Source organism: Cyprinus carpio, chromosome A14 (genome assembly GCF_018340385.1).
Source record: "Cyprinus carpio isolate SPL01 chromosome A14, ASM1834038v1, whole genome shotgun sequence".
NCBI lineage: Eukaryota > Metazoa > Chordata > Actinopteri > Cypriniformes > Cyprinidae > Cyprinus > Cyprinus carpio.
Genome location: NC_056585.1, coordinates 7,661,202 through 7,670,066, shown reverse-complemented (window position 1 = coordinate 7,670,066; position 8,865 = coordinate 7,661,202). Strand labels below are relative to the sequence as shown.

The following is an 8,865-nucleotide window of genomic DNA, read 5'->3' as shown; positions in this document are numbered from 1 at the left end:
TTAGTCACATCACATTCATTTCAGTGTAGACTTGAGTGTAACATTTTATTTGTATCTTATTTCTTTTTATTACTCTTTGTGATATTTAATAGGGGAGACTTAGACTAAAGCTTTCTCAGGATTGACACAGATGTTTCCATCACCCTGTTTATATGCACATTTTGAAGTATTGCATCAGAAAGGAGTGATAAAGTCAAATAAAAAAAAAAATCCCTTAATTTGCAAAAAAAGTTTACGCTTGTTTGAGGTGGTTTTTAACTTTAGTGAAAAAGTGTTAATAAAAATAATGGGAGATGGAAATGCATTTGCCGAATAAAATTCCTCCATGTGCATCTAAAGAGTCATGTGACTTGGCATGATGGGATGGCATAACTTTCCTAACCTGTGGACAGACCTTGTTGCACATCATCTGAAATGTTTAGGTCATTCTGAAATGCCTGAGCAAAATCTGTCATCAAAGTATATTTCTGCATAATTGCCTCCCAGAACTGTCTGGTTGCAAAGCAACTTTTTCTACAAAAATCAACATAATCTAAAAAGTTCTGCGTTTACTGTGTTTCATAGGCACAAGTAATTTATTATATATATTCAATGTAATTTAAGTTTATTTGTATAGCGCTTTTTGCGATACAAATCGTTGCAAAGCAACTTTTTCTACAATGTTTAGTAGAAGCTTATCAGTGGTGACTGTCAGTTTATGTGCTTTTTGCAGAAATGTACAGAAAAATCAATTAAAGATGTAATCAAACAGATGATGAACACTATTAACATCAATTATTATATGATGCAATCAAACTTACAGCTAAATTTGGTAGTTCTGCATGATGTTTCAGGGTTTGGCAACATCTGAGGTCCTCTGAGGGGTTGGCATCATCATATAATGTTACGACCCTGTCTAGGGTAAGGCCGCAACATAAACTGAGATCAACCATCTAAGATCCTTTGTACATTTATTTACAGAACCACAGAGTAAAAGCACAACTTCAGGGGTGAGCAAAGGCCAAAACAACAAACACACACCAAGTCAGCTCCTAATAGAGAATACTAAATTCCCTAACAAAAGAAAAACTAAAAAATACAATACTACCCTAACTCCCTATCTAATGAAAAACAGGAGAAAACAATATTTGCAAAAGAAAATGGCACTCACCCCCTACAGCTTCCAAGTGTGAAAAGAGAGTATTTACAATACTTTACAAAATGTAAAATGAGATTGACAACACCTTATCACTCATGCTGCACACAATAGGCAGATCAGCAGGCCAGCTAAGAGCATCAACACCCTGTAGCACACACACAACAGCACATGTACAATGGAACAACAGGAAATCACAAGTTGAGCAGAGCTCCCACCTAAGGCCAAGGAGATCCTTTTATTGCTGCTCCTTGGTCCCATTAGCACCAATCAGATCTGGAGATCACTTTGGTAGGATCCAACCCTGTGAGCGAGAGAGAGAAAACAAGAGAGCGAGAGAACCAGCAAAGCACGACACACACTGTATGTCTCAGGACGTAACAATAATAATATATGAAAATTATGTTCAGTGGCTTCTCCTACTTTTCTTAGTGATATTTAGTGCCAGTTTATCAGGAAGTTATTATTTTGCTCTCTTTGACTCGGATGGAAATTATTTGCAAATGTTTATTTTTTGCATAAGGTAAATCATCTGCAATTTGTCTGCTAAAGATCGCTTGATCTGGAAAGCATCTCCTGTGCACAAACAGATGTTTAAGATGTTTAAGATGTCAGTTTTACATACATTCTTTATAATAAACATCTTAAAGACGTCTAATAAACAACTATTGACCTCTGATAGGAAACATCTTGTACTTGTGTTAGCAGGGAAACAAATTTTTACCTTCAAAAATAAAAAAAATAAATAAAATACTTTATATAATAATAAATCAAATATTTAAAACACCGCTCTTCACACTTGTACATTTCCCACAGCATTTTTAGCAGGCCTCGGGTAAGCCCACTGCTTAAAAAAAACCTCTAAAACAAGCACTTTTAGAAAATCGCTTTTTCCATTCATTGCAAAGACACTTGAGCAAACACTTTTAAAAAAACTCTCTCAACCAACTCCACATAACAATCTCACAGAAAAAACTCCTGCAACCAGTCTGGCTATAAAAGCAGCCACTCAACTGAGACTGCCCTGCTCTCGGTTACTGAAGCCCTGAGGCTGGCGAGAGCAGCTTCCAAATCCTCAGTACTCATCTTGCTTTAACACACTCACCATATCCACACATACACCAACAAAAACATCCTGCACACCACTCAGGTAGGGGCCATCTCAGGAACCGCACTCCTGTGGTTCAAGTCCTACTTCTCAGGTAGGTCCTTCATGGTGTCTTGGAGGTGTGAGGTTTCTAAGTCACAGCTTCTTGTTACTGGGGTTCAGCTCAAGGCTCAGTGCTTGGACCGCTTCTCTTCTCCATCTACATGACGTTATTAGGATCTGTCATTCAGAAGAATGTTTTTTTTCTTATCAATGCTATGCTGATGACACTCAACTCTACTTCTCATTCCAACCAGATGAACCGACGGTAGCTGCTCGCATTGCAGCCTGTTTGAGATACATTTCTGGCTGGATCAATCACCTTCAGCTCAACCTTACTAATACAGAAATGCTTGTGGTTCCAGCTAACCCATTGTTTCATCACAACTGCTCTATACAGCTGGGTTCGTCAACCATAACTCCTTCCAGGACAGCCAGAAACCTAGGAGTTGTGATCGATCATCAGTTACGCTTCACAGATCATATTGCTACAATGACCCGGTCCTGCAGATTTGCCTTATACAACATTAGGAAGATCAAATCCTTCCTGTCAGAGCAAGCCACACAACTCCTTGTCCAAGCTCTTGTTTTCTCCAGACTGGACTGTGTAATGCTCTCTTGGCAGGCCTTCCAACATGTACTATCAAGCCTCTGCAACTGATCCAGAATGCAGCAGCAAGCGTGGTCTTTAATGAGCCAAAAAAAAGCTCACATTACTCCTCTCCTCATCAGGTTACACTGGCTACCAGTAGCCGCTCGCATCAGATTCAAGGTTCTGATGCTTGCATACAAGATAACCACTAGCGCGGCACCAATATACCTAAACTCACTAGTTCAAACTTATGTGCCCTCCAGAAGCTTGCGTTCTGCAGTTGAACGGCGCCTTGTGGTGCCATCCCAAATAGTCACACAATCACTATGACAGACCTTTTCCTGGACTGTGTCCAGCTGGTGGAATGACCTTCATCTCAATTCGAACAGTCTTTAGCCATTTTCAAAAAACATCTAGACACATCTTTTTCGCCAGCACCTGACCAATTAATACTAGCACTTACCTATTCTATTCAGTTCTGTTCTATTCCATTCTATTATATATATATAAAACTATCTACATGTACTGTGCTAGACTAACTGAAACTTGTCATGGCACTTGTATACTGTTGTTTGTTCTCTCGTCAGTCTGATTGCTTCTATTGTTCTCATTTGTAAGTCGCTTTGGATAAAAGCGTCTGCTAAATGATTAAATGTAAATGTAAAAATACTGCGTCCTCAGTGGCTCAAATGTTGGGAGAAAATGAAGACTTTTATGTTCAGTCTTACATCCAAACAGAACACTGGCATTGCTTAGGAGAAATTGTTTGCCGTTACAGCTGCTCAACCGCGGAAAAAATGGAGGATCGCTGTACAACCAAACACAACTCGCTGAGGGATGAAACCGTGCGGCCGTGGGCGTGGCCTAAACATTGTGATGTCACAATGCTAAGATAACCAAAACCGCATACATAACACACATTTATGTCCAAACAATTCAAATCTGCTTCTTCCACACACACACAACAAACATTTTAGGGTGGTTGTGTTCACACACTGCCAACACACATTTATGTCCAAACAAGTCAAATCTGCTTCTTCCACATGTACAGCACATACATACAGAGAATTGAAATTTCGTTACTCTCAGACCCTTGGTGCATACAGATAACACTAACAGTAGAACCTAAAATACAGATGGATATAAAATACAACTATAAACACCATGTAAAAGTGGATTTTGCATAATAGGTGACCTTTAAACAACAACAGATTCCAAGAGAGCAAATTCCAGATGGCTCAGGATGTCATAATTCAACGTACTGCAACGGTTCCAAGCAATGATGTACATTTGAGCAGCAGATAAAAGGAAGTTAAGCAAAGGGCCTATAAATTGGAATAAAACCTGATCTGGAATGCAGCCTTTATTAGATAATAGGTTAAACAATGTTAACACCCCCCCCCCCCTTTTTTTTGGTTCATTGCTAAATTACAGCATGACAATTATTAATGGCATAGTAGTTAATAGAGTGCATTTTCTTTGTGGTAAGGTCTAATAAAAGGGTTTGATATTTCAGGAAACTCGAAGCACTTGATGAACTGCAAAGAAGAATCAAGGAACTGAGCTCAAAATTTGAAGAAAATTTTCCAACACTCAATCGTAAAATAAAGGAGCTGAAGGACATCACTGCTGAACTGGAGTTCATGCACAAAGCCACTCTGGTGGGCAGTTTGTCGGGAACAGGAGCAGCAGCTGCAGGAATCACAGCACGAGTGGGTTTTTTTTTGGTCCGTTCACGTTTGGTGTTTTGTACAGCATGTACCATCACTAACATGATCATCAAAAAAACAATACCACACTGATCTTATTCACTTTACATTCCAATTCATTTTTGTGTGTACTTTTTATTATGTTTTGTTATGAAAGTGATAAATATATACACAAAATAACAACATCCACTTTTGATCGATAATGCAGAGCAAAAATAATCTGAAAAAAATAAACTAAAAAACTTATTTCTAACTTTTGTCAATGTTAACAGTATTGTTTTAGGACAATGAAATGTTGAAATCATACAATACTGTCATGTGGATCCAATAACAAGTTGCGTCTCAGCAGTTCATACTTTCTCATTTTGTCAGGTTCAACTCAATCAATTTAATATTCTGTCTGCTGTTTGGTTGATTTTTTTCACTCCGTTTTTTAACTCACAAATTCCTTTCTGCATATCATTAATGAATTTCTCTGCCTTCTCCTTGAACTCTCTTTTATTTATTTGCTCGCGTGTGGGTTTTGCAGGTTTGTCATGTTGCCTCTTGTCGTCTTCGATAATCTCTTTGAGGATATCAGGTACAGAACTAACCTTGGCGATCATTTCTGAAAGCTTTCCAGACAAATGCACAATTTTAGACAGCCGGTCACCCACTTTACTACTGTCATGCTCCTGAAAGAGCCTTTTTTCATAGCAGTAGGCAAAATGTTCACTCAATGCCTGGGTTTTGTGGTCTGATAGTGAAGGGTCTCTCAATATTTCCTCAGTACGTTGACAGATTCTTTCCAGCATGTCAATAATAGGGTTAATTGTATCCTGAAATCCCTTAAGTTCCTCTTCACTGTTTAGCCCAAAAGCAACACTTAATACAGCAACTACAGCTGTAGCTGCCCCTGCTGCATAAAAAAATTCAGAAACCTCTTCATCAGTGACAAAAAATGATAAAGCAAACAACACCATCGTGATTCCTCCAGTTATTACTGCTCCTTTGAGGACATAAATAGTAAGTCTGTAACCATTGTCAAACTCATCGATGAGATCACTGATTTTCTCTATATGTTTGATGCATTCTGGAAAATTGTTCTTTTGAAGTCTAGTCAATTCCTCTTTGAGATGAATAACATCAGATCTAAAGGGGAACAAAAGAAACATCAGGGCATGTACATTCTGCAATACAAATATTTATGTATAGTCAACGTGTATATTAACTGTTTCTTTAGTTTGATACTCTATGTATATACAGAATACTATATATAACTTACATATATAGTTATAAATAACTTCACAAGTTTGTATTAATCCTCTGCATCAAGTGAAAACCCAAACATAAACATAACAACGTATTAAAAAAAAAAAATCAACAATCTCTTACGCCATGTTAACCGGTTCCTCCATGCTTCTGCGCCGATGGTGGCCTCTCGGTGAAGCCATTGTTGCTGTGATTAAACAACACAAGAGTTATTTATCATCTGTTATGTCAAGAGCAGCGAGGACCACATCGCAAATAGCAAGATCATCATGCAAACAGTCAAGCCTGAATGCTGCCCGGAAAGACTACAACTCAGCAATGAACTTAATTTCTCTCTGGTGCATTTCAGTTTTCAGTCAAGGAGGTGTATATAAGATTCAGAATAATAAAAACACACTCATGATGCAGACTGGAATCACGTCACATTGTTTGTTTAATTACGCCAGAACAGAGCTGCCAGAAAATATGATCAAACTAACTGCACTGACACTGTCAGATAAGAACAAAACCTGAACTGATTTGAGCTGTATAACCACATCATAATGACATTTAATAATTAACTTAGGAACATTGACATAGTTATTTTCCTGTTTCCTGAAACTGCTTTGAAGCGGTGAGTTTGCCTTAGCTTGCTGTGATTGCAATAAAAACAATAACAATAATAAAAGTGCTTCGCTTAATTGCGTGCTCAGGCGATTCACCTTCACTTCGCTTAATTGCGTGCTCAGGCGATTCACCTTCACTTCTTATACGCTTATATGTATCCTGAACGCGCTTCATAGCACTCTCTGGGACATATCCAGCTGCAGACCCGCAGCACCAGCAGTTTCAGAACCGCAGCCACAGAATCGGAAATGAGGGGTGGAGTTATTGACAATGAGAGAGCACGGTGAGTAGTCTGTAATTTTTTTTTCTATCATATGTTTAATAATTAGTGTATATATTACGTTAAGAATTTATCTGCTAAGTACTGTACTTTTAATATGTGCTTGGCTTTAGTACCTTATACTGAAGCTTGAATTTGTTGTCATACTTTGTAGTATATAACTTTTTTCCTGTGGATGTTTTGATTAATTTTCAGATGCATGCTGAAAAAGGGCCTTGCGGTGAAGTTTGAGATTTTTATTATTCATAAAAATAAATAGTTTGCTTTCATTTCCTCTGTTTATATGCATTGTTTGTGTGTTAATATATTACCTTATAGTTTAGTTATTTGATCATCTCTTCACTGTAATCACAGAATGATCCACTGTTCATGATCTCACACAGAGAAACATCTCCTTCCCAGCAATCTTCTGCTTGACCAGCATGTTTAAGAGCCAAACAGCAATCTTCTGCTTGACCAGCATGTTTAAGAGCCAAACTGCTCAATTTAAATGACCAAAGTCATCTTCAAATCCACTTCAACAAGGCAGTTGTCTGTGGAGGTATGACTATATTGAGTTGTTTGTTTAATTTGCAATACTTGCAATATATTATTGCATAATAGTTTACCTGTGTACTTATTTATTTATTTTAGGCTATACATTTTTGTGACCAATTATTGGTGTGATTATTTTAGTTGTTAAATAAGGAACAAGTTTTTTTTTATTTATTTTTTTTTGTGCTATTTACAGGGAGAATATTCTTATTTTTTTGTTGTTTTCCAGTACATCTTGTCTTGGGAGCACCCTTTGATTTGACATCTGTAAGAAGTTATCAGTTAAAGTAATTGACCTTTATGATGTTGTAACAGTTGATATTTAAAGATTTCTCTATGTATGTTTTTTCCAGTGTGACATTCCAATCATACGGAGATGGTGGACTCTTATTCTTCTGGAGAACTTTGGAGTTTTCTCTGAAAGGTACTGGACATTTCCTTTAGCCCACCATTACATTTTCACTACTTCTAACCAGTTTGAAATTAACTTAGATACATGTATATTACAGTGCAGTAACCCTACAAGAGGCCCTTGCAAGTGGATAACAGGCTATGCTTGTGAGGTATGTCTCAAATCTATCTATCTAGTTTTATTCCCCCGAGACGGGAAGAGACACGAGACTGGGTTCACGAGAACGAGACGAGATGAGACTTTTAGGCTTTTTTTTTAAAGAAATCCTTAATGATGAAATATATAGGGAAGAATAGTCTTTTATTTCAACTGAAAAACACAATGCAAAAATAAATGTAGGTGCATTTTGAAATCAAATTGTACTTTATGAAATTAAACATCTATTTTAATAAATTTTTATGCAGGTATAAATAACATGTAAACAGTACAAAAGGTTTTTACCACAAAATCAACTGACATGCAAGTAATTGCACAAAATTATATATTATACATAAAAATAAATAAACAACAAATATCCCTTTAAAGTAGCAGTCAGTCAAGTTATTATTTAGTAAACATTTCCACTTTAATAAAGTTTTTTTTCCGTTTTAATTTCTCAACTCCTTTTTAATAGTTAAATAAAATTGTATTAAAAAGCATGTCTTATTAATTGAAATCATGAAACTTTTACATTTTCACATCAATTTATTAAAAGTTTAACAAAAATTACATGTTTAGGACCCTATGAAATGTTTTATTTTTTCCTCGCCATATTATTTAGATTTTTTTATTGTTACCAAATTATGTGTTTTAGCGTGTCTAACTATTTGAATGCATAAAACAACTTAATTTATTAAATAAATTTTTTTCTTAAAGGAGCCTTATGAATTTTTTTCCCTTTACATTTTTCTGGTTATCAAATGAAGGCATAAAACATTAATTTCATCATTTATCGTTGAATTATTGAAAATTAAGCAAATTTTTTTTTTGGCAAACAAAGGGGATTAACTATTACAATTAAAACATGGAAGAAATGTTGTGTGATTATTACTTAAAAAATAATGTTCGTTTCATTTTAGTAGTAGTAGTATAACAGATTATTCAATACTACAGTCTGTAATAGGTGCATTGTCGTTATTTTTAACCAGACTTTTATTTTGACGGGTTTACGTGAATACCTTTACACAGAGACATCACCAGGATTGGAAGACAGGAGGGGC

General features: G+C 36.3%; 1 long non-coding RNA gene across 1 annotated transcript; it reads right to left on the bottom strand.

Moving 5' to 3' along the window:
* Nucleotides 1-5,426: 5,426 nt before the first annotated feature.
* On the bottom strand, nt 5,427-6,439 carry LOC122147585. Its single transcript, XR_006161682.1, has 2 exons — nt 5,958-6,439; nt 5,427-5,714 (listed from the first exon to the last, which is right to left on the bottom strand). It is a non-coding gene; the product is annotated as an uncharacterized LOC122147585 (long non-coding RNA).
* Between the last annotated feature and the right edge of the window lie 2,426 nt (nt 6,440-8,865).